This window comes from Anser anser, assembly GCF_964211835.1.
Source record: "Anser anser genome assembly, chromosome: 26".
Classification (NCBI taxonomy): domain Eukaryota; kingdom Metazoa; phylum Chordata; class Aves; order Anseriformes; family Anatidae; genus Anser; species Anser anser.
In genome coordinates this window covers 3,815,501-3,829,334 of record NC_139747.1, presented here as the reverse complement: position 1 = coordinate 3,829,334, position 13,834 = coordinate 3,815,501, and the positions used below count along the sequence as shown (strand labels likewise).

The 13,834-nt window shown below is 38.7% G+C and overlaps 1 protein-coding gene across 1 annotated transcript in view; it reads right to left on the bottom strand.

Moving 5' to 3' along the window:
• Positions 1–2,183: 2,183 nt before the first annotated feature.
• Positions 2,184–13,834, bottom strand: part of LOC310886873 (uncharacterized protein) — a 227,951-nt gene continuing 216,300 nt past the window's right edge. The window contains exons 33-35 of the mRNA XM_083812047.1: positions 6,999–7,091; positions 6,720–6,837; positions 2,184–5,282 (exon numbers count right to left, since the gene is read on the bottom strand). The gene's annotated coding sequence lies outside the window, so the exon portion shown is untranslated. The remainder of the gene's footprint in view (positions 5,283–6,719; positions 6,838–6,998; positions 7,092–13,834) is intronic.

The following is a 13,834-nucleotide window of genomic DNA, read 5'->3' as shown; positions in this document are numbered from 1 at the left end:
ACAAAGCCACACAGACATAACTGATGCTGAAGCCCCACATGCTGAACATTACATTACCATGATACTTTGCAGGAGCTAATAGACTACGCAACCTCAGGAGGGTCCACCAGACAGCCCACGTAAAAAGTACAATGGTGTTGCATCCAGTGTCCAAGCTAAAATATCCATACCCTTACATCACAAGAAAGTGTCTCTATACAGCTTCTGGCATAGTCATAGCTTAAGCAAACCACGCTGTCACAGTGAATGAAATGTTTGCCCTTTTGATCTCTTGCTAGCATCCCACACCACATCCATCTTTTTTATTTGCAATACAACCCTCCGGCAATCAAACAACAAGAGGCTTTTATAAACTACTTAAACCAATTTTTAGAGCTCAAATTCGAACATAGTAAGATATTCACAAATCATTGTGCTAACAAGACAAGTTCTTGTTCATCAGAATATCTTTAATACTACTCTGTGTGCATACACATACCTCAAAGATAGTGTGAAACATCTTGCATTTTCAGTGCACTCAAGCTCTTATCAAGGTCTTATCAAGATCTTTCATTTACCAGTAGGTGCAAGCATCCACATAAGGTTATAAAATAACCAATTTTATCATTTTCTAGCACCTGGCAGCTTATCTTTATGTCAAAATTCTCAAGGGGTGTAAAATGTTCAGCCTGAACGTTATGATTTCACTTCAGCGTCAAAGGCTTATGCACTAAGGCACTATTTAACTGAGATAAAAATTTACAATACAAGAGAGAACTTTGTTACATACTGAAGAGGAATAGGTTAATATGTGAATACTACTTTAAGTTATCTTAAGCCCAAGAATCGCAGGGAAGCCTGAATTTAAGGAAACACAAAAATACCAGGGCCCAAACATTTCTGAAAGGATTTTTTTTTTTTCAAAAGTTCTAGACAGACAGTTGCAAGAGCAGGTAGTCATTTGCTGGCTCTGCCATTAACTCGGTGTGAGGCCTGGGCTAGCTGATTTCAGCTGAAACTGAGACGGGCTGGAAAATATGGTACCTGAAATAGCCAAGGTACACGAAGGGTAATATTAACTACACACACAATGCACAGAGGTTTAGGATGTCTTTCAGGAGAAAGGAGCGTTTTCCTCTTGTGTCTAAAAATTTCCTGCCACAATGAAGTACTTATCTACATGGTAAACATCAGGCTTTAACATAATACAAACAAATAAATTAAGTAATTAATGGACTGAGATAGAAACAAGCAGAAAGTATAGAACTTCGTGGCTGAAATCTGAACATTTTTTTTCCAGTTGAGCTGTTTACTACAATTACCTCAACATACAACTTCATCTTTCCAATAATTAACAACACTGTATACTGATTTCCAAGCTCTTATTATAATCAAATTCTGATTAACTGAAGACTTTACTGATGTGCATTGTTTTTACCTATTTTTCGTTCCAATCTAAACACATTCAGGCAAGCAGCTAAACAGAAACAAAGACAACTCATAACAGCATATCTTTGCAGATGCCTGCAATAATTTATGGCTTCAGTTTTACTTCCCTAGCTGTTAAACAGCACCTACTCCCACCTGAAAATAATTATCATTCCTCACCATTAACATGGCTAAGCTGATTAGCATATACAGCACCCTTTCTGGCTGATGATTCACAGGGAAGCACAGATGTTGCCTTTAGAGGGAATACATTTCACCTACCTCTTCAGTTGGAGAGTCAGGATTTCCTGTGGCTAAAAAAGGCAGTTGTAAATGGCTACTGCCACAATAAAGAGACAAGGGGAAAACTTATGAACTCCCAGAGCTTAAAAGCTTTACTATATTTCCATACTCAGTATAACATCCCAAAATATGCCTCCAAGCTTATTACCATGCAACTTCAGCTCAGGTGCTGCATACAGAAGCTTAGGCAAAATAGTTTATTAGTGCAGCTCATTATTCACTGCATGGTATTTTTTGGAAAGTTTCATTGAATTGAAAATGTTTGAAAGAGTAGTAACAGCCATGCTCATATGTTATTGGGGTTTGATGTAGTTGCTGCCATGCATTTCAAAGAAAAGATGCTGTGTGGTGGCAGTCTTTTTTTTTTTTTCCCCTTCTTCTTTCTTTCGCCTCTTGTTCCAGGTAAAACATATTAAGAAACTTCCTGGCCACAGTAGTATCGAAGATGCTACATGCAAAACTCAAGACATGAAAGAAAATAAGAACACAGAAAAAACAAAGCATTATACCCAAATCAAAATATTTTGCTTTTCAGCCAAATTAAACACATTTTAATGTACTTTTAAGAGAAACTTTGCATTTTGTTTTATGATTTGATTTCTTGTTTTAAATATGAGATTTTCTGTTGAACACCAACACACCCACAAAAATAATTAGTTCTGCTTTGCACCTTTGAAAACTCAATGTAAAACTTTGTTGTTGTTTTGCTCATATCCAGAACATAAGCCTTGTTGTATGTTGCATAAGCCAAAGAGAAATATGATGCTGCTTACAAGCAAGGCAATTCTTATCTCAGATCAGGTTTTACGGTATATTGCTTTCTTTAGCAGATAAAACAGGCCTGTATATATCTCAAAGGATGCTTAATTACTCTTGTCAGGTATGTACACATTGGGTTTGCTGCATTCAGATTAGGTGTGCAGTCTGTTTTGAACAACTTTTTCTCTCTCCCTCTTATATTTTCTCCTTGGGAGGTAATTGTTCCACGGACCGTGAATAGCCTAGAAAAATTTATTTAGAAAACTATCTGAAGTACCAAATAGCCTACTTGCTTGGTCATTATGATACACAGGGCTCTGTGTGATCTAATCGGTATATTTAGCAAAAAGCACTACAGAGATTTAAAGAGCAGGTAGACTTAGTACATTCTTTCTTTTGACATCCAAAAGCACCTCTTCACATTTACCCTTCAATACCTGAGGTTTTGGTTGCAGCCTACTATCTTGCACACTACGCTCTCCAAAAATCTGTACTTTTAATAGAACTGCAAAGTACAAAATTGATCTGCACTACTGAACATTACAGTAAGTGTAGAAATACAAAATAAACTCTTATACAAAGCACCTTTTGCTGTTAAGATATAACTGTTACTCCACTTCCATTGGTTTAAAATCAGATTAAATTGGCTTAAATCTTGTTTCTGGGTCAAAAAATCATTGAGTTCAAACTATATATGATGAAAACCATAAGCTAGTTACACAGTTTATTAGCAATTAGAAATCACTTTAAATCAGGGCTCCATTGGGAATGTACAGTCAAATTATATGACAAAGATAGGAGAAGAAATTAATATATTTGTGTAGTCATTCTGAAGAGTTGCCAGTTCTGTTGGAGGAGAGGAAAGGGATGGTGACATCCTGCTAGGTATACATGCAGGACAGGAACCTAAACCATGCAACTTCCACTTCTAGGGAACAATCATATAAATAAGGATTCAATTTTGTTCAAAAGACCAAAAAACCTCAGCAAACTGTAGGCGCTCAGTCATTCACAAGTTAGTTGGCTCACGTCTCATGTCTGAGAACTAGAGAAAGCTGAGTGTGTTTTCCCTGGTTCCTACACAAGGCCAGTTAAACCCAAGCAGAATGATGAGCCGATGCGATACACACCTCTACTTAAAAGTTTTTCTATTTTCCCTATCATTTTTAGAGAAATCACTTTAAATGATTTCAGATCTTGAAGCCAAAGAAAGTGTCAGTATGGCATCCCAGGCACCACGTCACATAATCCCCCAAACTCCCAGTTAGTTCCTCTAAACAGCAGTTCAAGCTATACTTGTCTTTTGCAAAAAGGACGAATTCAAACCAGTACAGGAATCTCCCTTTCCAAAAAACAGCCTACAGTACATCTATAAATCTAGATATTTCAAACACACAAAAAATTGTGATAGATATTTTTCCCTTACCTTCCCCTTAGCTTTCAGATAAAAGCTAAAAAAACTATTCTACTTTCATTGACCTCCATAAATTAATTTTAAGCAATTCAGATATTGCCCCAATTACTACTGCATCACTAATGAACTTAAATACAAACAGAGAACACAGTTTGATAACATCATTCTCACTCAAGTCAAGGCAAAAAGCCTAAAAAGAAAATCTCAGTCTGAACCTCTTTGTTTTTTAGTTTTTCACTCTGAAAATGATAACAGAACTTCCCTAACTCACAGGGGTGTCGTCAGAGCAAGTACATTAAAAGATTAAGAGTTGCTCGGATAGTACAGTAATGGAGGACAATACCTAAGATAGTACTTCATTTATTCAAAACCACAGAAAAAGAGCACAGCTTCAGAAATACTGCAATACGTATCTAAAATGCTTAAGTACTCTTAAATCATTCTAAATGTACATTACCAAGAAATAAGAGGTTTGTGGCCAAGTGTAAAGCTTTGTTCGTAAGGGGAAAAAATGGCACTTATCAACCCTCCTTTTTTATTCTCCCACTTTTACCCATGTTATTTTCCACTTTACACTGTAGTAGAAGTCAATAGTATAACTCAAAGCTTTGTAGATATATGCTTTTTCAGTAAAGAAGTTAGATTTTTTTTTGCATAATTCTTACAAAAATCAGATTTAGCTTTACTGAATGGCTACATGTTGCCCATTTTTCTTTGTAGAGCAAGGGTAAAAAAAAAACACAGACCACAAAAAGTTTCCAATTATAAATCTTACTACAAAGAGGAGAGTAAGCCAAATTACAGCAGGGAACACAAGGAGACCAGTATAGCAGAGAAATACTTGAAAGGTCCAATATTTATCCAATATATTTTTATGTACTGTACATGTACTTAATACAAGGACAAAAAGAATTACAACATGAATATTTCAAGATGAAGAAATACATCACAAAAGTTTTAAACATTTATACTCTGATTTAAATGGAGCTAGTTCTGAAACAAGATACTGAATAACATCAGTAAAATTAGCTCAGAAGTCTTAAATAAAATCATTTGCAAAAGTGTTGTTGGACAGTGGCCTAATTCTGCTTCCACTGAAAAAATAATGATCCCTCTGCTCTTTCTGTTCTCTTCTGTTCTTCTCTGACCTTCTAGCAATGCTACACATTCAATCAGATATTCGATGAGACGATAGTAAACAATTCACCTCCACCCTTTACCAGCATTCCCTCTCCCCAAAAATCAACCCTGTAGCTTTGAAGCCAAGAGGAAAGCTGCTTAGCAGACTGTATTTTGAAAGCATTTAACCTGCTTCTTACCAAGTCACATAGCAAGGTATGTTTTATGCTATAAGGCACCCAGAATGGTGTTCTCAGCGTTATACTCCAGGCACACAGAGCTGTTAGAAACAATGCAAAAACAAAAACACACCTAAATAGGTTAAAACCTTTTTCCAAACCACCTCTTTTTTAAAATCTTTTTCCAAGAAGCCAGTGAACTGCCTCAGCTCACCAGAGCTTCTCTGAAATTTTTCAAAACAACCTGTTAGTGTTTGTAGCTGTGACACATGTATCTAGAGAGCAAAGCAAATGTACCAACGGAATCACAGAGCCACATCAGAAACAACTGTTGCATGCGTGCATACGTTTACTGCACTAATGATGTTTGACATTAGTGCCATCCCAACAGTCCAATTGCCAAGACTCAAAAGTTTCAAGACTAGCTATCTCTATGGCTTTTATTTAGAGACTTGGCTCAAGTGAAGACTGTTCCTGTGTTAGCAAGGGAAGAATTGTTTTCTGACAGCTAGTGTATAAATATTCCTAGCTTAAAGGCACCTCTTTGAAGTTCATAATCTCTTCTCGCTTCTGTGCTCTTTTTCAAGCAAAGAACACACGTGTAAATGCTTTATCATGGTGACTCTGTCTTGGCATTGTCTTTGATACTGTCTTGGTGTGTGTTGTAAAGATAATAAAAATTTTAGCTGCTGGGAACCAGAACAAGTCCCCACAAGCATTTTCCACCTCTCTTCTGTTTATACCATCAGCTTTTTGCAAAGTATTTATGTGGAGCATTCTTAGTGCTACAGTTTCTATTAACTTTATAGCACTGGGTATTTCTTCCCTAGCATGCCCATTGAGAAATGTTTCATAGTATTACAGTAGGGTAGCAGTGTTCTCCGTTCCCTTTTCCACCCTTTAAACTGTTAATGCTGTTTACTGTGCAAATGGTCTTAATTTTCATGATAGGCCCAGTTGCAGAGTAGGCATAAGCACAAAAGTAAAAACTTGATCTGTTACATTCCAGTCATCAAGCCTGTGTCAGAAGGTTGGGATACCTGTAGTAGGGAAGTCATGCTTGCACCTCATCTCATTTACTTCATTTGCATGATATTAAATGGAATTATAGGTGTAATTATACATTATGTCAAAAATAACTGTAGCTAAGCAGAACTACCTCCGCTCCCACTCATTTTTCCTTGTGCAAGAGAGAGGAATTAAAAAGTCATCATGAATGCAAATAAATAGCTTATTTACTCAAAATGATCAATTATAGTAATAATTATTAACTAACCAATTTTAATAATAAATCATTAACTATGACCATCACTGCCCAGAAATTAATATTGCAAGAACATCCTGGGGAAAACACTGTGCATAAGATACACTTGTCAACTATTAAAACTCACATCACACGCTGTTAATGGTATGCAAATCAAACAAAAATTACTTTGCAAAGAGTTCACTGGTTCTAAGACCTCACCCAATGTTCAAAGCAGAGTTTCTGCCTGCAACTGACTGTTCTAAGCAGTAACAGAGGCATGATAGGAACTTACCTTCACATAACTTTCAAAAAGCAAGCCTTGAAAAGTTCAGACTTCTGCTCATTTCTCCCTTTGTAAAGAAGACAGCATTTCACCAGCTTTATCCTCTGTAATTACTGTATGTAGCAGGCTGTGTAAATGTATAAATTTTGTTGATAGATTATTACTTCAATTAGTTCACTGGATGATTTTCTGTAATTACAATAGTTTGTCACTAGGTTGTTTTCTCTAATTTGTCTCCTCAATTACATAAATTAAATTGATTTACAGAAGCGTGTTTATATTACTTACCTTCAAAGCAGAATTTGCAAAAGGAGCTCTGTGTATGCTCTTCAGCTCTTTGACCACACTGTACATTTCCCATTGAAGAGCATCCCTGTCAATCTGCAGGAGATGGACAGAAAAGTACTGAGGACAATGTAATGCAAATACTACTTATGCCAAGCTGTTTTTCCTTCAAGGCTTGGCATTTTGCCTAGCCCATATTTTGGAACATATGGACCCTCCTTAAAAAGTTTTTTTTTTTTTTTTTTAAAAAAAAGAGCAATCATCAGTTTTGTCTAGTGGCAACAAGAAGGCAGTGAGGTTTCATTTTAAGCTCTATCATGAACTTGTCACGAGTCCCTGGGGAGTTCTTTTAGCCTTTTGTCATCTCAGTTAACTCAAGTGCAACATTATTAATTCAGCTATCTAATTACACATTTACTTTCACCAGGGGACCACAGAGTGTCTCTCAAATTGTTGTTATTATTATCAATATTTCCAAACACCAGAGGTCACAGTAATGCTGTTAGTCTGCTAAAGACCATCAATTTATAATGCTTCACTGTGTAGGTAGTCTAAACCACAAGGCATTGCTACATCCATACTTTAGCATCCCATGCCAACTTCACACTAATAAAAATGACTAGACAAGTCAGGAGATAATCAAGATCTCAGTGTTACCACTGAAATTCATCAAGACATAACTGTTTACTTAAGACCTAAATCAAAAACATTTCTCTTAGTTTCAAACCCATAGAATATTACCCCAAAAGCAAGCACAAGAGAAGCCCTTACAATTGTCCCAATTTCCCCACATAATGCCCTATTTCCATATCATACAACATAATACCGTACATTATGCCATTATTAAAATAATAGTAGCATATTCGTATTAAGACTGTCAAGAAATTCCTTATGTTCATATAAAACAGAATTCTGTTCTTCACAAATATGACTTGTCAGGCTGAAATGAAGTAGGTACCTAAGATTCCAAAACAAACAAAAGGAAACAAAACTAACTTCTTTCAAGTTTAACCAGTACCATGCAAAGAAACGTGACTCAAAACTAATTTAGAATGGCTTTCTGTCAAATGTAAGGTCAATCCCGTTAGCAGTAGCATTAATAACTTGCATAAGGCTATGCAAGTTATCTTGCTGCAACAAATGCCAAAAGAAAATGAAAAAGGATTTGCACAGAACTTATTTCGTAAAAGAGGATGCTCTTCTCAGTTGCAGCAGCATAACTTAGCAATCTCTCGCTTCAGTGAGACTGAACCCAGACAAACACAGCTATGCAGCCAAAAGTAAAACAAAATGAAGAAAAACCTTAAAACCTCAACCTTTTGACTCAATATATTCCACCTTTTGTCTCATGAGGTTACTTAATAGCTTTGTTAATGGTATAAAGAAAATTTTAATTGATTTGGTGAGTACCTTCAAACTGAAATACTACTACCTCAGGAACAGAGTCATCAAAAACCCATAACCTCCAAGATGTCAATTCAATTTTATTATGCTCAACATGTACTACCTGCCTAGAAGAGCTTGCTAATTGTCATATTGCCCACTTGCATGTCATTTGGATGCCTGCCCTAGGGCATAGGTGCTGAGCAGAAAGATTTTCACTAAGGTCGGTGGAATATACAGCAACTGTTGGCTCATTAGCAGTCAGTCGCATCTCTGCAACACAAGATCACAAGTGTCATTGCCACGTGCTGCTTTACATTTTGGGGAATCCTTTTGACTTGGATATCAGAAAGATGCAAGCAAGCTTTTTCTTTACTCTTTAGTCTTGCTTTTCAAGCTTCAAGACAGACTTCTGGCTAACCAACTGCTGTGCTTCCTCCAGTAACCTGCCTGACCTCTTGGCTGTGATACATTCCTGCTGCATTTTCCCTCTCACTATGTTGTAAAGAACAGGTCTGGATTTTTTCTTCCCCACGATTGTCTGTTTAAGTAGCATACCAATATTGCAAAAATCCCTTCTTGCCCAGCCACACGCATTCTTTACTCTATTTACTGTCACAAGATTCCTTCTGTTTCTACAAGAAAGTTACAGCCATTTTATAATACTATGCTGGTCTACATCAGCTGTAATGAGAAAGGGCCAAATGTGTTAGTAAACTTCCATTCCTTTCAGTTACACCAGCAGGTTTGGCTCAACAAAACACGTTTAGGGCTTCTGAAACACAAACGTTTTGCTGTTTACAAGTATTTAGGTTCTTGATAGTACAGACAAATAAAATTATAAAGAGCTGCATATCTTAACAACCTGCACATCCCACTGAGACTTGCTTCAGAGCTTTTGAAAACTTTTATCTCTGCACCTGCAAGCTATGAAATCTCACTTGGGTGTTTGGCACTACATTTCTTCCATCTTTGAATCAAGGACTAGAGTCAAGAGACAAAACTGTCTTAAGCTAGGGAATTTCGCTTAACTCAATTTATTGTCCATCAGCATTAACTTTTAATTACTGATTTCGGTATGGAGCAAAATAACCAAAAATCACAGGAGGACCTGCACAAATTCCTCAGCTTCACACCAGACAGCTTTTCTCCCCTTCCACAGTCCCCTATCCCTGCCCCCATGTTACACTCAGTCCCTTTGCTGAGGCAAGCATCCCACTGAAGGTTGGGGTGAGGGCCCTGCTCCGATTTTTTGCCACTCCTCATTTCCAACTCCCTCCACCCGCTCTGGCTGGATCCCCCCACAACCCGCAGCACATTCTGGGATCCATGTCAGCGTCCTCACACCCTTCCCCCCACCTTTCCCTACGTATCAGGTATCTCCACTTTTGCTGCCTCCTTCTCTGCTCCAGTGTCTCCTTTCGAATCTCCTGCCCTGTCCCAAACCTGTCTCCTCAGAGGTGCCCCAAGCTCCCGTGACCCGCTGAAGTTTTGGCAGGCAGCTGCTCTGTTTCCAGAACTCGCTGGAAACATCTTTGACCAGCTCCCTGACCAATTCTCACACAGCTTGGCCCCACAGCCCCCCATGCTACCAAACCCCTGCCAATTACACCCAGCACAGGCTACAGAAAATTGAGACTCTCATTTCAGGCTTTAGAGAGCAGGCCAGGAAACAACATTTGCAGCTTTGCTCTCTCCTGTTCAGGTGCTGCCACCAACTGTTTCTCAGAGGCGGGAGCAAAACCAGACAAAGGCCGTGCAAGTCACAGCAGCTCCAGCACCTAGACTTTGCTTAGAGCAGAGGGATTTACCTTCACCAAATACAAACCTGCTCAGCCACGTGCAAGCAGCCCCAGCAGTCAGCCATTACCACAGCTGCCCTGTGAAGAGGCCGCTTTCACCAGCGCCACAACCAGCTCCAGCTGCGGCCTTTGCAAGGTTTGACTCTGGTCCCTTTATTCCTTCTTTGACTGAATAAGGCTTTTTCACAGGTAAGGTACAACCACACAGGCATCTACACAGGCAGTAGATGCAAAATCTAGCGGCTGTAACCAGTGGATGCAAATGAAACAAATACGCACTTTTTTTTTCCCCACAGAGACAAGAGGGGCGACCTGCTGGGAGTTTGGCACATCAAAGCAATGGGTACACAACAGAGGTGCTCTCGATGGGTATTTGTAAAGCTTGTCAAAACATACAACATTATTTCTTCTCCCCTTTCCAACTTATAAATGCTTTGGAAAACAGAGCATCCTAATTAGGGATTTGTTTGGAGACAGAGTTGCTTCTGAGCAGCGCGCAGCACCTTGAGGCATCTAAATTATGGAGGCAAACATGTCAGCTTCTACTGGAGATGATAACTTTATTACAAAAGCCTCAGCATGTTGTCTACTCGCATTTTTCTGATGTTTGGAAAAACCTGCTTTGTTCATATAACCATAAAAAATAATAGAAAAGCAACAGGTGAAGATGCTCACAAGCCAATGCTGGCTCTCCAGACAACAACCTGCAGGCACCAAACTGTGACTTTAACAAAGACTGAGTCTGGTTTAGCTCAAAAACAAAACCTTTGGTCTGTTTTGATTAAAAAATAGGAAAATTAGAAGTTGACTTAATAGGACTTAATAGTTTGAGTGTATTACTGGCCTAGCTAGTACCAGCTGTGAGAGATGTGCTCCTTTTCCCATGTCTGTGATCCCAGGGCTGTCCAGTTTCTATTCACTTAAGCAAAATTTCTTCGCTGTGTTACTTGAATAGGTGGCTGTGCTCCCTGGATATCCTCTGCAGTCACTGAGACTAGCTCTGTCAGTAGGATTTCACAGTAGGTACTACCTGAGGTGCTCTGCATGTCCCTCAGAGAGCACAATCCCCTCAACTCCTGAGGGAACCTCCACACACCAGTTTCCTGGCTTGGGCATTTGTGTTCAGCACGGAGCTCAGCCAGGGTAACTCTCTCTCACACTTTCTAGTTTAAAAGATATTGGAAGAGACGAGCGTAACTGCAGCTTGGCTGCTGACTTGAGCGGCAGTTCCACAGCAGCTTAAGTGGATCCATTTTACCCAGCTAACCTGGCACCAAAAAATAAAAAAAAAAAAACAAAAACTGATCCAACCACAAACAAGCAATTAGCTTTCTGCTAGCTTACTGACCTGTGATAGCCCTGTGCAGGGTCAGAGAAGCACAGGGGCTGGCACAAGTGAGGGGATGGGACTGCAGCACCCGGCAATTAGATTAGCACAACATTAAAGGAGAGGCAGACCACTACAGACATCTGCAAGCTTAAAATAATGATGAAAGTTTATGATATTCTGAAAGAACTCCAGGATTCCCTCTCAGGGACAATATATTCTTAATAATGAAGCACTTCAGGACAGGGATCATGTCTATGTGAGGAGAAGGTAGCAATAGGAGAAAGTGGAAGAAGATGAAATAGTGGAGGGAGACAGAAAAGATCAGGGTCCAAGTCTGTTTCCAGCTGTGGTATTTCAGACACTTCTATTCATGCAAGACAAAATTCCTTCTGCCATCTGTCAAATTGAGGTCCTGAAGTTGTTCAGGACAAGAAGGGTTTTACAGTGTCTGCCACAGCCAAACACTGTTTTGACTATGGTGAAAACACACTATTATTACTATATTAAAGAAAAAATATATATTTGCAATGAAGACGGAAAGAATACTGAAATACAGCTTAGGGAAAGAGGTGGCTGAATACAGTTTTGTATACCACAAGAAATCCAATTTGGAACCTAAAGCAGAGGAGAAAATGATAAAGGTAATATACTTGACAAAGTTTCACAGAAAGATACACTGGAGAAATCTATCCAGACCATTTATTCCTCTGTGAACAACTGGATAGACTCATTACAGATTCTGCTTTTGTTGCTCTATAGAAATGAAAATGCTAATTGGTTTACTTGAAGTTTAATTGAAAATTAATAGAATTTCACTAGAGATTTGCAGAATAGGACTAGAGTTAAAATGACATTTGATTAAAGTCATACTAAAAATCTACTCAAGGACATTTTGAAGACAGCAGCGGTAGCATTTCTTTTTAAAGTAGAAATAAATATTTATCATCAGTAATAGCTGCTAAGAAAATCTGCTATTTTTAAGGGCATATAGTAACACATAATGATACTTCAGCAAGCTCGACCCTTTCTCAGCACCTGTGCAACTCAAAGTGATAAAAGAACTTATTGCTTTCCCCAGTTAGCCTTTATCCCTTGTTGTGTCTTCAGGGACACTTCCAGCTGCCATGTCTTTTTAACGTCAAAAGGGGTCCTACTTCCTAGCTGCCACTTCTGTAGGAAAGATCATGCAGTCTGTTGGAATTCATGCATTATCTTTCATCATAACTCATTAAGACCTACGTATTTCTGGTCTTTCAGGCAGGACAGGGCTACTCAATCACTCTGTGCTTATGAACATAACCAACATTAAGAACTGAGTACCTCAGAGTGAACGTAATCAGCAACTTTACAGGCGTGGATTCACCATCATGCAGAGACCATTAAAGAATCAGGGTATGCTGGCCCTTTTAGCAGTTTGGAAGTATGTATGAAAAAACTGAAGTGCTGCCAAATGGGTTTCAACATAACACAGCTTCTTCTTGTTCTACAGCTCCATAAAGGTTTGCTACTAAAAAACAGATGACAAAAAATAAAAAAAAAAATTAAAAAAAAGATTGGCTTAACAATCTTGGATGACTAACTTCTCTAAGTATTAAGAAAAGCAGATATGATGTTAGACACCAGGATTGTGATGTGACAATTGCTGGCCAAATACCTTGTTCATTGCCATCCCGTAATAATGAAGTAATGGCCAGGAAACTTTGGGGTTAGGCAGGGGAAGCAAAAACTCTGTAGAAGGCAGATCCATTTTCTTTGCAATCTTCAATACATTTGGCTTCCAGGCACTGTCTCTATACTCAGAGAATATTTAAATCCATATTGAATGAGTTGCATATTTCACAAGGAAGATGAATATGCAGACATAAAAATACATGCCTATCCAAGATTTTCCTGGACATTTCCTGTCTAATCTTGAACAAATAGGTTAGAATTTGTCCATTCATCTGTACATAGAATCATTAAGATCATCTGATCCAACCATCCCCCTACCACCCATGTCACCCACTAAACCATGTCACTAAGCACCAGGTCCAACCTTTCCTTGAACACCACCAGGGACAGTGATGCCACCACCTCCCTGTGCAACCCGTTCCAATGCCTGACTACCCTTTTTGGGAAGAAATGTCTCCTAATTTCCAACTAAACCTCCCCTGGTGCAACTTGAAGCCATTGCTTCTTGTCCTATCGCTAGTTATCTGTGAGAAGAGGCTGACCCCCACCTCCCCACAATTTCCTTTCAGGTAGTTGTAGAGAGCAATAAGGTCTCCCCTGAGCCTCCTCTTCTCCACAATAAATGACATGACAGCATTCTCAACCATTAGAAA